This window comes from Anabrus simplex, chromosome 1 (genome assembly GCF_040414725.1).
Source record: "Anabrus simplex isolate iqAnaSimp1 chromosome 1, ASM4041472v1, whole genome shotgun sequence".
NCBI classification, from domain to species: domain Eukaryota; kingdom Metazoa; phylum Arthropoda; class Insecta; order Orthoptera; family Tettigoniidae; genus Anabrus; species Anabrus simplex.
The window spans coordinates 884,234,873-884,256,918 of NC_090265.1; positions in this window are offsets into that span (position 1 = coordinate 884,234,873).

Here is a 22,046-nt window from a genome sequence, read left to right on the forward strand (position 1 = left end):
GCAAGTACCGCCACGGTATGCAGCCTACCTGTCCTCTGCTCTCTTCTAAAGCGGCAGCCAGCCGTCCCGAGCGGAGCAAGTAATGCCGGCTCTCTAGTCTATAGCAAGTACTTGGTGACGTCTGGTCTGCTTCATGCCCTGGTACACCTCCTATGATATGGACGTCGAAGTAGTATTTTGGGAGACAAATATAAGGGGCAGTTAAATGTAAACTGAACACCTGCCATAACACGCATTCCGCGCGAAAGGTAGCAACAACACTGTTGTTACGTATCGATACTGCCAACGCTGTGGTAGGAGAGCTGCATAGTGGCAATTCACAGGTGCACGCAGTTGTTGGGTTATGCCTTTGCTGGTGCGCGGACTGGTCTAGTGAGTTCGTCCAGCTGTAGAAATGGAGGCGAGCAAAGAAGAGCAGAGAAGTGTTTCATATTCTGGTGACTGAGGGTGCTGGAGTTCGCTAAACTCATTGTCTTATCTTTGCTGTGTATGGCGAACTCTGCATGTCCATGACGAGTGTGCAGGAGTAGCACAGGAGATTCCGAGGACAGGCCCATAAAGCCATTACTCCTGATGTGATAGGGTGGATCGATGGCCTTGTCCGGGAAAAACCAATGAATCACAGAGGAAGAAAGACAGTCGTGGACGTCGGTTTCATTCGGACCAGGAAGTGAAAGAGCGGGTGCGATTGTGGATCCGTCAGTGCTCTACCTCTTTCTACAAAACTGAAATTGATCGTCTCGTCACCCAGTGGGATAAATGCATGAACGCTTTTGGTAATTACTTTTGAATAAAACCATTCAATGGGCACGTTGTAGCGGGTGTTCAGTTTTCATTTGACTGCCCCTTATTTATAAATGTAGGAGATTCCGAGAATCTACCTATCAGTGTGTTCATTCCCCACCATAAAGGGGTGGGGCGGGCCACCTAGGGTGTGACGCCCTATCTCTGGCCAAGAGAGATCTGCACGTAAGATAGATAGCTAATTTCATACGATATGTGGTATTTGTACACGGGTATGCTGTTCACATTTGCAATGCAATAAATAACACATTTCAGTCCTTCTTTTCAATTATTTTTTAACAGGTAAGTTCATTTTCGAGCATATCTTGAAAACCTGAGACTTTATCTAAAAACGAAGAAAGAGGAGTAAAAGTAACATTCTGTTTATCTTTCAGGATCCTCCTGATGTGATCTTCAGAAGTAACGGAGTTGAAGGAGACTTTTCTGTGACAGGCTTCACCCCTGAGTTCTGGAAGGAAATCAGTAATATTCTCAACTTCACGTGAGAGACATTGTGTATTGTTATTTTATTCAGGAGTAATAATAAAACTTACAAGGGGAAACTGCCAAGTGTAACGATCCGATTTCCCTGAAACTTTGCTCAGCGAAAGAGGGGTCGAAATAAGGGAATACGTGCTTTGGCTTATCCGTAGACACTCGACCGTTTCCGAGAAAACGACGGTCGAAGTTTCCGACGTGATTTACGTGACTTTTACAGCGTAATAGGTTCAAGAGACGTGGTGGCGCAGCGGCTATCGCTGCGGCGTCATACTTTGCGCCCCGTGTTCAAATCCTGATGATTTTTTGTTTTGGTGTCACGTATCTACTCACGTCCATTGACGATTACTACACAAATGTTTCTTACCTGGTGGATAAAAGGGCCTTATGTTGATTGTTAAATTACAACTGAGTGAATAAGGGTTATGCATTATATCTATCCTGGGTGGTTCACCAGCCCCTTTTCTTTTTTCGGGCGGTAGGTAACACACCTGTCCGCCTCTGTGGTGTAGTGGTTAGTGTGATTAGCTGCCACCCCCGGGTTCGATTCCCGGCTCTGCCACGAAATTTGAAATGTGGTACGAGGGCTGGAACGGGGTCTACTCAGCCTCGGGAGGTCAACTGAGGAGAGGTGGATTCGATTCCCACCTCAGCCATCCTGGAAGTGGTTTTCCGTGGTTTCCCCACTTCTCCTCCAGGCGAATGCCGGGATGGTACCTAACTTAAGGCCACGCCCACTTCTTTCCCTCTTCCTTGTCTATCCCTTCCAATATTCCCATCCCTCACCAAGGTCCTTGTTCAGCATAGCAGGTGAGACCACCTGGGCGAGGTACTGGTCACCCTTTCCAGTTTCATCCCCCGACCCAATGTCTCACGCTTCAGGACACTGTCCTTGAGGCGGTAGGGGTGGTAACCCTCGCTGAGCCCGAGGGAAAAACCAACCCTGGAGGGTAAACAGATTAAGAAAGAAAGAAAGAAGAAGAAAGACTTCTTCTCTCAATAGCTTACAGCCAGACCATGGCATAAACAATTCAAATACACATGTGTTTGGCCTGATTTATATTTATTGACTTTTATTATCATTACTTATATATTTTTGCGTTTATTCGATAAATAGTCAAAGTAGATACAAGCCGAACTCCACGTTCTCTCAAATAAATTCTCTGGCTCTTGTTATATTACTACAGATAAAGTAATATTGAGGATAACATTGGATGTGGTACTTGATACTTTACGAGACAGAACGGGGGGATTAACAGTCCCAAATTCGTAACAAATCTCGATACTGGGAGCCAATATGAATACGAATAATATACCGACGACATGATCTTCATAGAGGCTGAAAATAATTTCGGTTAGCATGATACAAAAATCAGACTAATGTTAGCTGAGAAGAGACATAAGAGAATTTAATGTCAGTAAAGGAATGAAACTGGAACATTCATTTCAAATTCTTAGAATGTATAAGGAGCGATAAAAATGTTTCCGCTCGACGGCCGTACAGTCCTGAATCGGGATGCCAGTCAGGCAAAATCGCAGTGAGTATTGAGGCACTGATCGCACCGACGCACCAGGTTGAAGGTCACCATGTCCTGCTGTGTGAAGAAGTCTGTCACCACCTGCTGCACATCCTCGTCCGACAGGGAACGTCGACCTTTCATGGTCTTTCTGAGGGGACCGAAGGCGTGATTATCGCAATGGGGGAGAGATCAGAACTATAGGCCTCAATCATCGCCCGCTTGTTATTATCCGTAATGGATGAGGCTGGCCTCCCACACCGACCGGCGTCTTGTGTCGAAACGCGACCCGCACGGAACTTAGTGCACGATTGCACAACGGTGGTTTTCAATAGACATCCTGCCCCATACACAGTCTTCATTCTCTAATGAATGTTCACCGATGTTTGTCCTTCGGTAGCCAAGAACAGAATAACAGCACGTTGGTCCTGTTTGGACGCATCTGGTAATAATGTCGGCGTAGTTTACGTGGCCGCATTTAACACACGCACCTCGCACGACACGACTGCCACACTGATCCCTTTTCCTACCTGTCATTGCTTATATACCCACATAGGAGTCGCGCTACGTTGCATGTCCGCTGCAGCAGCGCCCTCAAACGGAAACTTCTTGATCACGCCTTATATATTCTCTCTTGATGGTAGTATATTGTTGTAGCAAAGCTAAAGTAGACAGCTCACAGTAGTGTTTCACGATATTCCGCGAGGAAGATGAGAGCTGTTCCATTATATTTAGATTGCATTATTTTAAGACTGAATTTACTTGCATACACGAGGAAATATTTGTTTGATAAATATATTACGATATCCTACTCTTTTGAGAAAATGGTTACAATTATAAAGGCCTGATTTTTTGTTCATAGGAGCACGTATTACTACTCATCGGATATCACGTATGGAGACCGACAGTCTGATGGTAGTTGGACCGGACTCGTCGGAAAGCTGGTGAAGGGAGAACTAGATGTATGCGTAGTGGGATTATCTACTACTGCTGCTCGTATGGAAGTGATAGACTTCACCGACACACTGTTCCACCGCAGGTGAGCTATAATGACTAGCAGAGCGAAAGAGAGAGTATTGTAGGTAATGGCTAGTTAACAGTCAATAATCCTGATAGACATAGAATCTCAGCATACGATAAATGGGGTGTAATGCCTACCAGTGCTCCTGATTTAGAAGCAATAATCCAAGTCAGGGGCGGCTGCTCACCATCAGACAGGAAAGACTAAAAGTCTGGGTAATAGAGAATAGTGTTGAAACTACTGTAAATACAGGACATCGACTGGTGATTCCTAAAGACATATCTTGTTAAGAGAACACCAATGTACGTAGTCAGTGCTGCAGGATAGTAAACACCTGCCACAAGTCCTGTCTGCTCCATTTCGACCGAACACCCGTGTTCCTAATACCGTACAACATAGGTGAGTTGTAAAAGCTATAGTTCATTCCATGTTAAGAAAACAGTATTGCTCTTATGGCAACCCGTTGCCATATCGAACGAATCTGCTCAACACCATCACGGGAGAACGGCGGCACATAAATTTGTGAAATTCAGTATTTGAGTTCAAGATAAAAAGCGGAAGAAACTAAGCTGCAAATTATTTTTATGAACTAAAGGGTACGGAGCGTTTACACGGGCTATTTTTGGTTTGTACACGATCATAGTTAAAGTATGGCACATAAAGAACCTCAGCACTGAAGAGGGGGCAAATTGGGGGAGAAAATATCAAAATAATATTCTTTTATGAGCTCGTGTGGTGAGGGATGCATTTAATTGCATTTAATAAATTTCCCCAGGCAACGCGGTATACTACTGTCCAGTCGTATCGCTCACAAAAACAATAGTAAAAATTAAATGCGATCTTAAAAACAGTGGTAAAATAAACATGAGCTTAAGAAAGAACAGCTAAATAACAAAACTAAGCACAAATAAAACAAACGGCATTATTTTATCAGTACAAGTTATGCCACGGCGTATCGCTGCACACATAAGCGCACAAACACAAAAATGGCAGTCTAGCTCGAGCAGCCGAGGAGTGAAGTCGCGTGGTGCAGTGCGTGCCGTAAACATGGACGGTATTGAGCGGTACCGGGCCGCGATTGGAAAATGGCAGGTGAAGCAGAGGGAGGAGGTCAAGAATGGACGGGTGTTAAGAAAAGAAGGAATAAGAATGGGGGAAGCGGTGCTGGTAGCGACAGTGATAGCGGTGCTGCTGGTTATTGGGGGGGGGGGGGGGTGGAATTAAACCCAGGCCCAAATACCAGCGGAAAATTCAACATGGAGGACTTGGCAGCACTTAAGGTGGTAGTGAGTGAAGTTATACAGGAAAAGTGTCAATGGGATAAGGTACAGGAAATAAAGGACATGATGGAGGAGCAGAGGAAGGAGATAGGGGACATGAAGAAATGGCTAGAAACGAAGACTGAGGAATCGAACAGGAGAGTGGACAACAATGAGAAGGAAATAGAGTTATTAAGAGGGAAAGTGAAACATCTGGAAGAGGAGGTGATGATGATGAAGAGAGAAGCAGAGGGGTACAGGCAGGAGAGAATGAAGAAAGCCATATTTATATATGGTGTGGAAGAAGGTGAGAGGGAAGGCAATATTGAACTGATTTCCAAGGTGGTAGAGGTCATACGGGATAGGATGAAGATAAACTTCAGTGAAGTGCACATTGACGATGTGGAGAGAGTGGGAAGAACTAAAGGGCGGAGGCCAATTAGGGTAAAATTTTCTCAACCCTAATGGCAGAAATTGTGATAAGAAACGGCAACAATTTACAGGGCCAGAAAGTAGGGTGAAAAGAGACATGGGAATGTAAGGAAGTGAAAATATGAAGATACTGAATAGGCACTTTTGGAGAGCGAGATATCAGGGACTAAAAGCTCGAATAAGAGGCCAGAGCTTGGTGGTTACAAACGGAAGATGGGTTAGAGAGCACTCAGTGGCGAAATTGAAGGAGATGGGCGATCGTGCTAGTGCCGAGGGAGGAGAGATGACAAGGCAAGATGGAAGGAAGAAAGAAGTAACAACGAGGAGTGGAGCCGAAGAGGGAGAGGAGGTCAACTCAGGTGAGAATGGACAGTGCAGTGTGGACATAGAAGATTCAGAACAGTGAAGGGGTGAGTGAGGGTGAGCAGCAAGAAACCGCGAGAACAGAGTGCAGTGGTTTAGTGAGCGGGAAAGGACTTAAGATGTCTGATAGACAGGAAGATAAAGCAGTTATGAACAAGGGAAGGAGTATAAAAGACCTTTGGGGTAAAGTCTGTAAGGGGGTGGAGGATACGGAAGGCGTGGAGCGGAACAGGTCGGCAAAAAAGGAGGAATGGAGATAGGGGATGAAGGGGCGAGAACTACAAGGAGCAAGACTAAAGGAGGAGACTTAGAAGGGAGGGAGGGAAAATTATAACTATAATGGAAAATAGGATGTGTGAATATTGAGGGATTAATAAGCAAATTAGGAAATAAGAAAGTTCGGGAAGTAATAGAAAGTTTCGATGTTGTGGCACTCTTGGAGATGTGGCTGGAAACAGGGAGGGAGATAGCATGGAAGGGGTTTGTGATTAAATATAAATGTAGAAGAAAGGAGAGGAGTAAGGGACGTGCACCAGGAGGGATGATAGTATTAGGGAAGAAATTAGTGAAATGGTAGAGGATATAGAGACAGATATGAAAGAAACCATATGGTTGAGATTGAATATGGGAGGGGTTGAGGGAAGGGGGAAGAAAATAAATCTAGCGTTCGTTTATTGCCATCCTAGTAGTTCACCATATGCAAATAAGTATTTTTTGAAGACCTATTGGTGGATATTAGTAGGATAAGAGGGAAGTTTGCAGGAGAAGAGATTCGGAGATTGGAACGCGAGAATAGGGGAACAGAGCCCAGTATATAGTAGGGAGGATGGAATGTGTATGTTGAAAAGTAGAAGGAGTGAGGATAAAATTATAAACAGTTATGGGGAGAAGCTCCTAGAGATGTGCGCTGCGGGGAATTTGTATATTCTGAATGGATGGATGGAGGGTGACAATACGGGGAAATTGACATATATTACTGAGAAGGGAGGTAGTGTGATAGATATGGTTTTAAGCTCGGAAGGAGTGATGGAGGATATTGTAAGAATGGAAATAGGAGACTGGATTGAATCACACCACTTCCCAGTGTGGGTTATGTTGAAAAGGGGCGAAGAGAAGTGTATAAGGAAGGAAGCTGAGACGACGGATAAACAAGGGAGTGGATATAATAAGTATAAATGGTCAGAGAAAGTGGGACGGGATTCGGATAGGGTAGCAAAAGAGGAAGTACAACGTCTGAAATATGGGTGGGAAAGTGCGTTAGAGGAGAATAATATTGTTAAAGCCTTGGAATTGCTGCTACATCCAATAAAGATGATAGCGCAGAAGGCAGAATGTAGAAGGATAAATAAGAAAGAGGGCAAAGAATGGTTTAATAGAGAGTGTGAAGGAATGAGGAGGAGGGTGTTGGGTGCGTTAGGAGAGTATAGAAAGAATGGTGGGAGCGCAAAAAGGGAGGTTTTCTGCAAATTGAAGAAGGAGTACAAAAAAAAATTTGTGAGGTAAAAAAGGCGTGGTTAGAGGAAAAAATCGAAGCTATAAATAAATATTGTAAGACTAACAGCATTGAAAAGTGGGAAAAGGTTAATAGAATTAAGGGGGGAAGGAATGTAGAGAGAATGAGCATTGAGGAAGTTGTGGGTGAGGTACTTTGGCGAACTACTCGGTGATAAAGGGGAAGAAAGGTGGAGAGGGACGGGGAAGAAGTAATTTGGAGGAATAGGAGAGTGGAAAATTATGAACTGGGCAAGGAAATTACAAGGGAAGAAACCTTGAGTGTGATAAGAAGAGTCAGGGGCAAGTCCGCGGGGGATGTAATGGGATAAATAACAAGTTTTGGAAAGAAATTAGCAAAAATGAGACAATGATAGAGGGCATAGTTAAACTATTCAATAAGATCTATGATTGAGGTAAGTACCCGAAGGAATGGGAAATAGGAATTGTATGTCCAATATACAAGGGAAAGGGTAGTAAGAACAGTTTGAACAATTATAGAGGAATATCTCTGTTAGACTCCTTAAGTAAAATTTACACGTGGGTGTTGGCGAACAGGTTAAGTGAATGGGCTGAGGGAAATGAAATATTGACAGATTTCCAAGGAGGATAGTTCCTAGTTTAAAATCACTAACACTGAGGGAAAAATAACATCAAATAGGTGAGATGTAAAGGCTAGTAGAGTGAGTGTAGTTGGGTTGTACACTACTGTTACTGGTTTAGAATCATTAACACTGAGGATAAAAATAACCACAAATAGGTGAGATATAAAGGCTAATAGTGTGAGTGTAGCGGGCCTGTGCTCTACTGTTCCTAGTTCAGAATCACTAACACTGGGATAAAAATAACCTTAAAATAGGTGAGATGGAAAGCCTAGGAATGTCAGTGTAGTGCGGCTGAATTCCACTGTTCCTAGTTTAGAATCACTAACACCGAGGATATAAATAACCTTACCGGGCGAGTTGGCCGTGCGGTTAGGGGCACGCGGCTGTGAGCTTGCATCCGGGAGATAGTGGGTTCGAATCCATCAGTCGGCAGCCCTGAAGATGGTTTTCCGTGGTTTCCCATTTTCACACCAGGCAAATAGTGGGGCTGTACCTTCAGTAAGGCCACGGTTGCTTCCTTCCAACTCCTAGGCCTTTCCTGTCCCATCGTCGCCATAAGACCTATCTGTGACGGTGCGACGTAAAGACAATAGCTAGTGGAGTGAGTGCAGCAGGGCTGTATACCACTGTTCCTAGTTTAGAATCAGCCGGGCTGAGTGGCTCAGACGGTTAAGGCGCTGGCCTTCTAACCCCAACTTGGCAGGTTCGATCCTGGCTCAGTCCGGTGGTATTTGAAGGTGCTCAAATACGACAGCCCCGTGTCGGTAGATTTACTGGCACGTTAAAGAACTCCTGCGGGACTAAATTCCGGCACCTTGGCGTCTCCGAAGACCTTAAAAAGTAGTTAGTGGGACGTAAAGCAAATAACATTATTATTATTATTATTATAGTTTAGAATCACTAACAATGAGGATGAAAATAATCACAAATAGGTGAGATGTAAAGGGTAGTTGAGAGAGTGTAGAGCGACTGTATATTACTGTTCCTAGTTTACAATTACTAACAATGAGGATAAAAATGACCTTAACATAGGTGAGATGTAAAGGCTAGTAGAGTGAGTGTAGCGGGACTGTATACTGCAGTTCCTAGTTTAGAATCACTAACAATGACGATAGAAATAACCTTAACATAGGTGAGATGTAAAGGCTAGTAGAGTGAGTGTAGCGGGACTGTATACTACCGTTCCTAGTTTAGAATCACTAACAATGACGATAGAAATAACCTTAACATAGGTGAGATGTAAAGGCTAGTAGAGTGAGTGTAGCGGGACTGTATACTACCGTTAATAGTTTAGAATCGCTAACACTAAGGATAAACATAACCTTAACATAAAGTCATCTCCGTACAGGCCATGAAGGCCCTTGGAGGGGGTGGAAGGTAAAGGCTTCCACTATCCGCAACCTCGGCACTTGCTGGAGTAAAGTGGTTAGCTCTACGCCCGGCCACCTTTGCCCCCAGGAATTAACCTGGTACTCATTTTTGGTGTAAGCTGAGTGAACTTCAGGGCCATGTGCACCTCCATAAGTGGAAATCTGGTTTCTTAAATTTTACGACTTCCTGACGGGGATTCGAACCCACGTCTTTCCGGGCGAACAAACCGAGCACGCCTTTATCGCCTTGGCCAGGCAGCCCCTAACCTTAACCTAGGTGAGATATAAAGACCAGTAGAATGATTTATTTTCTTTTTGCGTTGCGCCGATGCTGATAGGTTTTATGGTGACAATAGGATCTGGAAGGTCTAGGAGTGGGAAGGAAGAGACCGTGGTCTTAATTAAGGTCAAACCGCAATGTTTTCCTGGTGTGGAAATGGGAACACCCGGAAGGACGTGGGTTCGATTCCCCGTCAGGAAGTTGTAAAATTTAAGAAACGAGATTTCCATTTCCGGAGGTGCACATGGCCCTGAGGTTCACTCAGCCTACACCAAAAATAAGTACCAGGTTAATTCCTGGGGGCAAAGGTGGCCGGGCGTAGAGCTAACCAATCTACCCCAACAAGTGCTGAGATTACGGATGGTGGAAGCCCTTACCTTCCACCCCTCCAGGGGCCTTCATAGCCTGTACGGAGATGACTTTGCTTTGCTTTTGCTTTTGAAAATGGGGAAACCATCTTCAGCGTTGCCGACAGTGGGGCTCGAACCCACGATCTCCTGAATACAAGCTGATAGCTATGTCACCCAAACCTCGTGGCCACTTACTCGGTAGAGTGAGTGTAGCGGGGCTGTATACTACCGTATGGTTCCCAGAATAGAATCACTGAAGGAGAAGTACTGTCAGATGTACATGCTACTAGAGTGTAGCGAGACTGTCTACCAGCACTCCTAGTTTACAATCACTAATACTACTGGACAAATAATTACGAGCCGGGATGAGTGGCTCAGACGTTTTAGGTGGTAGCCTTCTGGTTCAGTCCGGACCGAGCGAGTTGGTTGTGCGGTTAGGAGCGCGCAGCTCTGAGCTTGCATCCGTGAGATAGTGGGTTCGAATCCCACTGTCGGAAGCCCTGAGGTTGGTTTTTTATGGTTTCCCATTTTCACAGCAGGCAAATGCTGGGGCTGTAACTTAAATACGGCCACTGCCGCTTCGTTTCCACTCATAAACCTTTCCTATCCTATCGTCGCCATAAGATCTATCTGTGCCGGTGTGACGTAAAGCAAATTGTAAAAAAAAAAAACCTCAATCCCCTGGTATTTGAAGGTGCTCAAATACGGAAGCCTCGTGTCAGTAGATTTACTGGCACGTAAAAGAATGGGACAAAATTCAGGCACCTCGGTGTTAGTGGGACGTAAAGCTAATAACATTATTAATAATTGCACATTAGGTGAGATACTGTATAAAGGCTAGTAGAGTGAGTGTAGCGGGACTGTCTACCACTGCTCCTAGTTTAAACTCAATGATCCTAATAGACGAGCAATCTCAATCGACTGCGTACCCCTGTTTCTACACCTAGTTAGCGTTGGCACTCCAGTGGATTTGAATAGTTTTACGGCTGAATGTGGAGGGATGTATTCACTATTGTAAGTTTCTGTGGCAATTGGTAGTGTGGTGTGCGTAGATAAGGAGATAGGACCCGAAGGTCACCACGCTGACCTTCAGCCAAGGAGTCGAAAAAATTAATAAGATAATAAATTACACTTTTCATCCAACATCTGCCTTTGTTAAATTATTCCAGTCACTTACTCCTCTTCCTATAAATGCATATTTGTCCAAAATTTTCCTCCTGAATGCAAACTTTATTTTCATATTGTGATGTTTCCTACCTTTAAAAGCACTATTCCAGCTTACTCCTCTAGTAATGTCATTTCATCTCATCTCTACACTGAGAGCTCGGAACATACGACTTAGTCGCGCAGCTGTTCTCCACAGAATACGCCGTCCACACCACTGTGCACTATGCGTGTCAAAGAACTCTGGTCGGTGGGCACGATACTTATCATCCACGAGTTATTATCGCCAACAGAGGCAGCAAATCCTTTAACTGAAGGTTGGAGGATACTGAATCCATATACGAGACCAGTCATGTTAACCTGGATAGGAAGTAGAGGCGTAAGTCGAAGAAACACAATCCACCCTCTCGAAAACTTGATGGAAACCTATTGCTGCTGATGGCGCTTCAGGATGAAGGGCTCGTTTCATGTCTCACCAGGTCGTCTCCAGACTCTGATGCTCTTGATGTGAGAGTGCAGACTTACGCTGACCTCATCAGAAAAGAGTACGTTTCCACTGTTTCTGTTGTAGCCCATCTCTCACGGGCTGCCCTGTAGTGTGGTCTAAGCGGGGCTTATGAAACAGGCCTCCTTGATAACAGTCCTCCGTCATGCAGCCAATTTCGGGCTGATTCATCTGACACATTCACTCTGTTGGCTGACCGATGATCCTGGCGGAACGAGGTGGCAGTAGCTATGGGTATACGACGCGCTGAAAGCAACAAAACCGATCCTCCCCTGCGAGTTGTTTGTTTTGCGTGGGTGTCCCGTCCGTTGTCGATCGGCGATCGTTTGTGTCTCCCTGGAATTTTTCCAAACTCTGGAGACATCACTCTGCATCACTCCAACACGAGCAACAATGTCACAATTCGAATGCAGTGAGTAGCAACACGTGCTGTCTATTCACCATCGGCATTACAAGTGATGCTAAACTTACTGACACGTCAAATACTTCCTTTCGGACAAATAAAGAACCTGATCTGTATTTATGGTCACTATATGTCTCACACATTGGCCAACATTGCATACTGTAATACCGAGCTCGATAGCTGCAGTCGCTTAAGTGCGGCCAGTATCTAGTAATCGGGAGATAGTGGGTTCGAACCCCACTGTCGGCAGCCCTGAATATGGTTTTCCATGGTTTCCCATTTTCACACCAGGCAAATGCTGGGGCTGTACCTTAATGAATGCCACGGCCGCTTCCTTTCCATCGTCGCCATAAGACCTATCTGTATCGGTGCGACGTAAAGCAAATATAGCAGCATATGTAAGCATGTTTGAAGTCCCATGTCATATATCGTATGAAATCGTAATATGCAAAAACGTTTCTGAACATTACACTATATTTGGACGAGCATTATCCGTCGACAGGTCATTTCTTGAGTTTGTGTACGATTTCAGTGAGCAACAAAACGGTTCAGTATTATTGAACGCCACCTATGTTAAGAAAGTGACGTAATTCTCAGAGCAAAGTTGTGGTTTTGATTAACTGCTGATATCCTGAGTACAGACGGGGTTCTTTGCTTTGACTCAGAATCTGATTAATAGGAATGGAACACAATATTTCTATATGCATTGACAGGGATCGGAACTGCGTCATTTTGTTGTCAAATTATGATAAGCTACATAACAATATACAATTATCCACCTCTGTAGCGTAACAGTTAGCATTATTAGCTGCCATCCTTGGAGGACCGGGTTCGATTTCCGGTACTGCCAGAGATTTAAGAATGGTAGGAGAGCTAGATAGATAGCAGTTCACCTCCATTGTGGTGTGCCTGAAAAGAGCTGCACCACATCGGGACGAGGACATGAGTTTGTTCTAAATGGTTGGCGTGCTGGTCTTTGGTCCAAGGTCGATTCTCGGTTCGTTCAAGAATTTAACATTAATTTGTTAATACCTCTGGCTTGGGGGATGGGTGTGTATGCCATCTTGGACATTAGGATTTATCATAGGTAGGGCCTCAACCTCACAGACGCGCAAGTCACCTCTACGCGTCAATTCGAAAGACCTACACTAGGCCTCTCCGGAGGCCACTCGTCATTATTATTACTATCTATTTTAATAAAAACAAACCCCCACTCATAATACCGCTTCGGGTTATTTTGTGTTTTTATAATAACTGCACAACCTTCGTTGGTGCTATTTAAGGATCAAACAACCTCCTGAATGATGATTTGACATAATAAGTGCAAAGTTCAAACTGTTCACGATAGTGAAAATAAATCCCGTTGTATTTTAATTGTTTTCTGAAAACTTCCTCCTGTTTGGAACCCCGTGGAAATTGTGGGTCACCAATAATTTGTACACCGTTTCTATTTAAAGTCTATCTTCAAGCAAAGTTGAAGATTCATTTCTACTGTTCGAGAAATGTTGTCTGTTATGTACATCTTCTTTATGCGCCTTATCTGGTCCCCCAGATGTTGGTGATCTGTAAGGCATACGCATTTCAGTCTTGTGCTAGGTGTAAAGCTTCTGGGTATTGTGAATAAAAGGTGAGATTTTATACTGTATTGATCATTCTTTGTCATTTAGCCACGCTTCCTTTCTGCGTCCTACTCAACGACGGCCATACATTTTTTTCTTGTAATGTTGGAAACGGTGGGATTTGTATCCTTGCATAATGTGACCAAAATATTCCAATTTCTGATATTTTATTACTTCATTAGCAACTCTTGCCCAGTTCTTGCTCTCGGTAATACTTCAGTTATGCACGTGATACGTATTATTAACGTAGAATATGTTATAAAACAGAGGACATACTTGTTAAATGCGATATACGGACAGCGTCAACATCAGCTGTATAATGGCTTGCAAGCACTGTTGAATGTTTCAAGAAAACTGTTGAAATCCCTTCTTCTTCTTCTTCTTCTTCTATTGCTACATTTCTTTATAAATGTCATCTAATAAAATTGACACCCACCCAAATAAAGTGCGATTTTATACCTTGTTGATCAAAGAGAAATTTGTTATTTTTCATCTTTAGAACCTATACCGTTCCCTCTGTTGTTATTTCAGCTCTCTCGTTTACTTCAGAAAGGAACCTTCCAGATTGTCCATTTCCTCTATAATGGAGGTAACGCCGGATCAGTTTCTGCGACTCCTTTTCGGCATAGTACTGTTATCTTGGCTTGTGCAGTTTGCGGCTTCGAGATTGGTCGGGCTGAATCGCGAAGATACTGCTACACAGTTGCTGTTCTTCAGTGTAGCTGCTTTCTGTCAACAAGGTATGCACTTAAATTATTGATCGATTGATTGGTTGATTGTTGGATTAATTAATGATTTATTTATCCTGATAAGATTAAGGCCAGATGGCCTTCTCTTACGTCTAACAGATTAGTATACTACTTAGGCTGCAGCAAACTGTTTACAATGACATATAAACATGTAAATACTATTTCATAATTAAGATGATATGGTAACTGAAATATTAATGTAGTCTATATAGGTATATAAAATAAGAGTTTTGTCTGTACATTGCTCAGAATTTAGAAAGGATCGTATTTCTGTATCAGTCGTGTCCACAGCAACAAGGAAATGACATTTTTAATTTTCCGTAATGTCTGTCTGTCTGTCTGTCTGTCTGTCTGTATGTATGTATGTATTTATGTACATGCATCACGAGAAAACGGCTGAAGAGAATTTAATGAAAATAGGTATGCAAAGTCAGGGAATATGTCGCTACAATCTGGGACATAAATAATTTTATTCACGCTGAGTGAAATGGTAGTTTAGGGGAAGGCCTAAAATTTAATTCTCAAATATTTATGCTATTAGTAGTCGTATCTTAATGAAAATCGGTATGCAAAGTCGGGGTAATAAGTAGATATAATCTAGGCCATAAATAATTGTAGTTACACTGAGTAAAGTGGTAGTTTAGGGAAATTCCTAAAATTTAATTACCGGGCGAGTTGGCCGTGCGCGTACAGGCGCGCGGCTGTGAGCTTGCATCCGGGAGATAGTAGGTTCGAATCCCACTATCGGCAGCCCTGAAAATGGTTTTCCGTGGTTTCCCATTTGCACTCCAGGCAAATGCTGGGGCTGTACATTAATTAAGGCCACGGCCGCTTCCATCCAACTCCTAGGCCCTTCCTATCCCATCGTCGCCATAAGACCTATCTGTGTCGGTGCGACGTAAAGCCCCTAGCAAAAAAAGGAAATCTCAAATATTTATGTTATCAGTGGTCGTATCTTGATGAAAGTCGGTAGGCGAAGTCGGGGAAAAAGTCTCTACAGTCTAGGGTATAAATAATTGTATTCAAGCAGAGAAAAATGGTCGATTAGGGGAAGGCCTAGAATTTAATTCGCAAATATTTATTAGTGGTCGTATCTTAAAGGAAATCGGTATGCAAAGTTGGGGAATAAGTCCCTATAATCTAGGCCATAAATAATCTTATTCACGCCGAGTTAAATGGTAGCTTAGGGAAAGGCCTAAAATTTAATTCTCAAAAACATATGTTATTAGTGGTCGTATCAATAAATACTATATAACTTATAGTATTAAATTTCTGATCATTTATGTCTTATACATTGTTACCGTACCGGCTATGATCACAGAGATATTCATGAATTTGGATTTATGTTATTAAGTCCATATCAGCGCCGAGTCGTGAGAAAATGGGTACACAGAATTTAATGAAAATCGGTATGTAAATTCGGAGAATAAGGAACTACAGTCTACGCTATAAATACATTCATAAGACGCCCTAATATCACAGAATCAAAAGAAAACTAAATGTGAAGACCTACAATACAGAAAGTTCATGAAATTGATCAACAATAACAATACATTGACCGTTGTTTGTTCTTATGTGCTTTGTGTCTTCTGTTGCCACTCACCCCCGATAGACAGGATTGCTGCTGCGTACCGAGTATTTGTTTTAATTTGCTTTACGTCGCACCGACACAGATAGGTTTTTATGGCGACGATTGGATAGGAAATGTCTAGGAGTGTGAAGGAAGCGATCTTTGCCTTAGTTAAGGTACAGACCCGGCATTTGCCTGGTGTGAAAATGGGGAAGCACGGAATACCATCTTCAGGGCTGCCAACAGTGGGGCTCGGATACACTATCTCCCGGATGCAAGCTCACAGCTGCGCGCCCCTAACCACACGACCAAGTCGCCCGGTCGTACTGAGTGCGATAGCCTACCTGAATATTGGCGGGAAGTAGCTGGGGAGTTAGATAACTTTCTTCTTTAGCATGCCATTCCTCTGGTTCATAAATTTTCTGATTCTACTGGTACGTAGAACACTGGTTCATCACAGCATTCGAGCTATTTAATCCCTACTTTGCGGCACTGACTGGAGTGAGCAGTGTGCAAATTTAACGGAATAATGGCAGAGGAGTGTACACAGCTGTCTGCGGCCTGGTCATTCCAGTTCTGAAACTTTGGACTGTTAGATCGGTTCCGTAGTACTGTTCGTTAAAAGTGAGAAAATGTGCGGTTTTTCATTTGATCGAATATTTTATAGTATTGCTTTTAATGCTACATTCCTACTGACATTTTTGTAATGACCTATGTTGACTTCAGTAACGGAAACCACAAAGTCAGTCTTTCTGAGAATCCCGTAGCGAAGCACGGGTACATCAGCTAGTATAATTATATAAATAAGTTTCTGTCTGTTGCCAGCTGTTTGGAGTGGCATAAACTTTGGAATAAGTTCCATTTACTGAAACTCACGCGGAACGTGCACGCTCTGTGTTCTGAAATTTAGTTTTCAATTTTGAGGCAAGGCTGGAATCACGATTAAGATATCTCAAAAAATCTATCCACGAAACAAGATCCTTTTGTACTCGTACAACTGTTACCGCTCAGCAGCTTAAAGGAAGGACTTTTACTGTTGCTAATTAAGAATCCGCTGAAATCAACAATACTGTCGTTCAGGGTTTACCAGGAGTTAAGGTAGTCTTCGAAAGCGCAGACGGTATTTTGAGTGACCATGGAGAAGATCAACGTGTAACACCAATCGGGATGCTACTATGCAAAATGAGACTGAAGAAAGGTGCCATAATCCTGCCAGGAAGAAACTCACTATCTCCTTTTCTCACGTAGGCTGAAGAGACCTCGAACCGGAACTCATGATGATGATGGTACTTGTTGTTTAAAGGTTCCATATCCTATATCATACATCGAAGGTCATCGGCCGGAACCAGCACTCAAATCCAGGTAGAAATAACCTTGATCTGGGCGGAAATCGAACCTGGAACCTCTGAGCGTGAAGCTGCTCCACCTCGCGGTTGAAAAATATGTTTTAATTTTCTTTGTTTTACCTTTTTACAACTGGCTTTGCGTCGCACCGACACCGATAGGTCTTATGGCGACGATGGGACAGAAAAAGGCTAGGAGTTGGAAGGATGCGGCCGTAGTCTTAATTAAGGAACAGTCCCAACATTTGCTGATGTGAAAATGTGAAACCACGGAAAACCATATTCAGGGCTGCCGACAGTGGGGTTCTAAACCACTATTTCCCAAATGCAAGCTTACAGTTGCGCGCCTCTAACCACACGGCGAACTCACTCGTTTTTAATTTTCTTAAAACTAGTCTCTAGCCATGGGGAATGTTACGTAGGTCATTCACGAATGAGATCACTTGTTTCACTATCCGTTGTTCCACGAAGTCAGGAAATGACAAATTATATATTCAGAGCAATGACTGCTATGAAATAATTTAGCAGATCGTTACTAGAATGTAATGTGAACGTACGCAAATCTTAAAATATGGGTCGCTTCTTCAAAATAATAAGGAAACCAAATGAAGTGTCTGTTAGACGAAGACTTTCTGACCACATAGGAAAAACTGACTTACCGAACTTCTTGTATTACTTCATTTTCTAATCGTACAACACCTAGCGCGTAGATACTCTGAGCGGGATATGCTAGTATTTAAATATTTTCCTACAGAGTTGAAGTGTATTGTGGAGTGATAATAAATGAAATTGATTTTCTCAACTTCACTGCACTTATTAAAGGCAAAAACTATACGTTTTGAAGAACATTATTCCGTAAATATGGTCATCATTAACGACTAACATACGAGGGTTGTAAATAAAGTATTGGCAATATTGATAAACGCAATATTTAATGAACTAACACGTGCAATTGCATTACATTCCTTCAATGTAGTCATCCACAAAGTATATCACCTTTTGCCAAATGTCGGGAAGCCGTTGGGGACCGATGGCAAGGCGTTCTCTGTTGATGACAGCGACGGAGCGCCCTACTGAGCTGATTACAGGTGTCTCTATGAATAATTCCCGGTCAGCCCACCGATGGTCTATGGAAACGAGACCACTCACGATGTCAATCCGATCTTGAGAAATGGACGGCCGACCACAGTCTCATTTCGACCCGCACGAAACGCCTCGACCTATCGACAACCGTCCTGTACGGCAATGCATTCTCGCTAAAGGCTTCACGTAATCCTCGATAACATTCTGATGCACATTTGTCACCGATTTTTATCGACGAACGCTGATGACGTTTTTTGAAAACATGCTTTAGCTTGATGAATTCGACACCCTTCACTTCAACACCACACAGCAACATTATTGCTAACTAGATGCTCGTCAGATGCACAATGTGCATCGACAATGGCCCCCACTGACCGGTCCCATATCTTATTTGCGCTGCCCGAGCTCGTGCGAGTGTCTGACTACGTTGACACTACTTTATTTCCAGTGCTCGTATTTACTCCTGTATAAAAACTATGAAACATATTATATTCCATTTAGCAAAGCGCCATCGCTACTAATAGACATAATGCAAATTCTATGGATGAAATAAATGACTCTCTAACAATCTTAAAATGCTCCTATCCAGACCAACTCTTCCTTAGTGAACAAGAAATAAGTTAACACCGAGCTCGATAGCTGCAGTCGCTTAAGTGTCGCCAGTATCCAGTAATCGAGAGATAGTGGGTTCGAGCCCCACTGTCGGCAGCCCTGAAGATCTTTTTCTGTGGTTTTCCATTTTCACACCAGGCAAATACCAGGGCTGTACCTTAATTAAGGCCACGGCCGCTTCCTTCCAATTCCTAGGCCTTTCCTGTTCCATCGTCGCCGTCAGACCTATCTGTGTCGGTGCGACGTAAAGCAAATAGCAAAAAAGTTAACATCATCATCATCATCATCATCATCATGATCGTCATCATCCTTGCATTTTCCCACTTAAATGATGGTCTGCATTCATGAATCGTATTCGTTACTTTGGACGATCCATAGCATCAAAAGCGCATATGGTCTCTCTCCCTGTCCAGTCAACGTGCGTTTTGTACTATCGTTGGTCCAGGGATTATATTCTCCTCTTCCTACTAGATCTTGCATTTCTTACTAGTGCCACTATCTCTCTTGTCAACTTATTTCTGGATTTCAATACATTTACTTACCAGATGTCAGAGGTATTTACTCCCATGTATGGAGAGGCTATAAATACAGGTTAACGAGTGAGCCCGAACAGTGGACTGCCCCGTTTACACAATAGCTTACGTGTTCTCTGTTCATCTCAGAACGTTGGTATGAGTGTCTAATGGCTTCTCAAACCTCAGAAAATTTCTCGAGTGTCTTGAAAATGTTCAGCTCTCAAAGTGATCTATCAAAATGGCTACTGCAAATCATGAACAGACAGAGGAACTCAGCACGTATATTCAAAATTGTACTACCTGCACTGAAGTGACAGTTGATAGGAATGGAAATTATTTTGGATCCGCTGTGTAATATGATAAATGACATTCTCATCTCCAGATGTTCCTTATTCACTGCTTGTCGCATTATTTGGTTGCACCATAATGAGGTGCTAGTCAGGATGTTACCCATTATCTTTGTATCTGTTTGTCATAGTACTTGGCCACACGATATTGAGGTGATTTTGAGGACGTCCCTCATTATTTCTCTGTCTCTTTTTGTCACAGTATTCGAGAACACCATCGTGAGGTGATAGTCAGGTCGTTTTCATACCTTACTGTTTGTCGCGGTATCTGGGAGCACAATCGTGAAGTGATGGTGAGGACGTTCCTCCATACCTATCTCTCTGATTGTACGAGTGTCTGAGAGCAACATGTTGAAGTGATAGAACGTTCCTCATTAATTTTCTGTCTCTTTTTAACAGTATCTGGAATCACCACAATGAGGTGATAATCAAGACGTTCTTCAATATATTTCTCTCTGTATGTCGCAGCAGTATTTGGGAGCGCCAACTTTTGTTATTATTCAGGACGTTCCTCATTATCCTTTTCCCTTGTTTGTGCGATTATCTGAGAGCACCATCTTGAGGTGATAGTGCTAACTATCTCTCACTGTTTTTCGCAGTACCTGAAAGCACCATATCGAGGTGATAGTGCTAACTATTCCTCCCTGTTTTTCGCAGTACCTGAAAGCACCATATCGAAGTGATAGTGCTAACTATCTCTCCCTGTTTTTCGCAGTACCTGAAAGCACCATATCGAAGTGATAGTGCTAACTATCTCTCCCTGTTTTTCGCAGTACCTGAAAGCACCATATCGAGGTGATAGTGCTAACTATTCCTCCCTGTTTTTCGCAGTACCTGAAAGCACCATATCGAGGTGATAGTGCTAACTATCTCTCCCTGTTTTTCGCAGTACCTGAAAGCACCATATCGAAGTGATAGTGCTAACTATCCCTCCCTGTTTTTCGCAGTACCTGAAAGCACCATATCGAAGTGATAGTGCTAACTATCTCTCCCTGTTTTTCGCAGTACCTGAAAGCACCATATCGAAGTGATAGTGCTAACTATCTCTCCCTGTTTTTCGCAGTACCTGAAAGCACCATATCGAGGTGATAGTGCTAACTATCCCTCCCTGTTTTTCGCAGTACCTGAAAGCACCATATCGAGGTGATAGTGCTAACTATCCCTCCCTGTTTTTCGCAGTACCTGAAAGCACCATATCGAGGTGATAGTGCTAACTATTCCTCCCTGTTTTTCGCAGTAACTGAAAGCACCATATCGAGGTGATAGTGCTAACTATCCCTCCCTGTTTTTCGCAGTACCTGAAAGCACCATATCGAGGTGATAGTGCTAACTATTCCTCCCTGTTTTTCGCAGTAACTGAAAGCACCATATCGAGGTGATAGTGCTAACTATCCCTCCCTGTTTTTCGCAGTACCTGAAAGCACCATATCGAGGTGATAGTGCTAACTATTCCTCCCTGTTTTTCGCAGTAACTGAAAGCACCATATCGAGGTGATAGTGCTAACTATCCCTCCCTGTTTTTCGCAGTACCTGAAAGCACCATATCGAGGTGATAGTGCTAACTATTCCTCCCTGTTTTTCGCAGTAACTGAAAGCACCATATCGAGGTGATAGTGCTAACTATTCCTCCCTGTTTTTCGCAGTAACTGAAAGCACCATATCGAGGTGATAGTGCTAACTATTCCTCCCTGTTTTTCGCAGTAACTGAAAGCACCATATCGAGGTGATAGTGCTAACTATTCCTCCCTGTTTTTCGCAGTACCTGAAAGCACCATATCGAGGTGATAGTGCTAACTATTCCTCCCTGTTTTTCGCAGTAACTGAAAGCACCATATCGAGGTGATAGTGCTAACTATCTCTCCCTGTTTTTCGCAGTACCTGAAAGCACCATATCGAAGTGATAGTGCTAACTATTCCTCCCTGTTTTTCGCAGTACCTGAAAGCACCATATCGAGGTGATAGTGCTAACTATTCCTCCCTGTTTTTCGCAGTAACTGAAAGCACCATATCGAGGTGATAGTGCTAACTATTCCTCCCTGTTTTTCGCAGTAACTGAAAGCACCATCTTGAGATGATAGTAAGGTCCTCAATGTCTTTATCACTGTACGTACCAGTAACTAGGAGCGCTGTATTTTGATGATAACAGGACGCTCTTCATTACCCATCC